The sequence below is a fragment of the Castor canadensis genome, chromosome 13 (genome assembly GCF_047511655.1).
Source record: "Castor canadensis chromosome 13, mCasCan1.hap1v2, whole genome shotgun sequence".
Taxonomy (NCBI): domain Eukaryota; kingdom Metazoa; phylum Chordata; class Mammalia; order Rodentia; family Castoridae; genus Castor; species Castor canadensis.
Genome location: NC_133398.1, coordinates 77,162,514 through 77,164,382, shown reverse-complemented (window position 1 = coordinate 77,164,382; position 1,869 = coordinate 77,162,514). Strand labels below are relative to the sequence as shown.

At 43.3% G+C, this 1,869-nt stretch overlaps 1 pseudogene; it reads left to right on the top strand.

Moving 5' to 3' along the window:
* Positions 1-201: 201 nt before the first annotated feature.
* On the top strand, positions 202-1,526 carry LOC109679682 (zinc finger and BTB domain-containing protein 14 pseudogene; annotated as a pseudogene).
* The last annotated feature ends 343 nt before the right edge of the window (positions 1,527-1,869 follow it).

Here is a 1,869-nt window from a genome sequence, read left to right as displayed (position 1 = left end):
AAAAACAAAAATCCAAAGCACTGTCACCCACCATGCCCCTTCCACCTCAGGTCTTCCTGCTGAAGTGTCTCTGGTTGTGCCAGGCTGCAGGACATCAGTGTGTAGGATGGAGATCTTCAGGTCCAGCGTACCCCTGATCAGAGTTGCTCTGATTTGAAGATTTTGGTGATCAAGGCATTAAGATAATATCCTGAGTTGTTCATGGAGTTTTCCATCGGTATGTCTGAAACCATTAAATGTACTGACAATGATCATAACACTCTGTTTCTGAAAACCCTAAGTGAACAACACCTGGGAGAATTCTGTGATGTCACCATTGTGGTTGAGGATGTAAAATTCACAGCACACAGATTTGCTCTTGATGCCTGCAGCACCTACTTTAAAAAGCTCTTCAGTCATAGAGATAAATTTCCTTCATTCTGACATCTTTGAAGAGGTCCTAAACTACATGTACATGGCAAAGATTTCTGTGAAAAAGAATGATGTTAACTTCATGATGTCATCGGCTCAGATCCTTGGTATTCGATTTTTGGATAAACTATTCTCAGGAGCATGACGGTATCTAGTCCCAATGAAAATAATGGTCAGTCAAAGAGAAAGTATTGCCTCAAAATAAATTGTCCCATTGCAGATGCTAACACAGGAAGATTATGTGGAAGAGATCAGGGATCATCAGGATGACAGTCCTTCCACAGATAAGGTAGAAGGTACTTCCCCGAGTCAGGAGGATGCCAAGTCACCCAACACCATGCTCAGGGTTCAGGAAGTGATTTTGAAAGAACTAGGGAGTGAGGAAGCTTGAAAAGTGAATTGCTATAGCCAAGAACTAGAATCCATGGAGACCCAAGAGTCCAAATATTTAGGGTCCCAGATCCCTCAACCCTTCACATGTAAGGATGGAATGAGTGAGGTGAAACATGCACAAACGCCAGGCTGGAGGACAGCAACCAGTGACATGAAGTTTGAGTGCTTGCTTTATGATCACCATTGAGAGCAGATTGCTTGCCAATCCTGTGGTAAGACGTTTTCCAACGAAGGCAGACTGAAAAAGTATGAAAAACTCCACACAGCGGACAGGCCATTCATCTGTGAAATGTGTGCAAAAGGTTTCACCCCTCAGGCTCACCTGAAAGGACACCTAAAAATCCACAAAGGGTATAAACCCTACAGTTGTGAGATATGTGGGAAATCATTTTAGCCACACTACAGATGTAAAGAAGCACGAGAGAGTTCACAGTAATGGGAGACCATTTGTGTGCCATATGTGACAGAGTCTACAAACCCAAGTCCCACCTCAAGGACTGTGAATGAAGACACAAAAGGGAAAAGCCTTTTGTGTGTGGCTCCTGCACCAAGGCCTTTGCCAAGGCATTGGATCTGAAGAGGTGTGATAGCAACATGCACAGTGAAAGGAAGCAGGTCACCCTAGAGTGACCCTCCAGAGTGAGACTGAACAGTTGCAAGCTGCAGAAATGGCCACCAAAGCAGAGCAGCAGTTGGAAACAATAGCCTGTAGCTACAGGTGATGGAACAGAGACGCTTGGCCTGGGAAGTGCACACTGGGATTGCATTGGTTGTAATCAGTGAACACCTGTGACTTGTGTTTTTGTGGAAATGCATGGAGTGTTGTACTCACTGGACTTAAGGCAGTGCTTGGTTAGGTATTTAAAAACTATTCAAGGAAATAGCTTTCCTAAGTTTTGACCAAACAGTATTGTGTTGTCTAGTATTCATGTTGCCAGTAAGTTTTTCTTTGAGAACTGTGGTGTACAGTTTAAAGTGAGAGACTTCTATTCATCTTTAATTCCTTGCCACATCGGTGAGTGTACTGCATAATTGAGTAAACTGATTTCCATATCGACATGATAC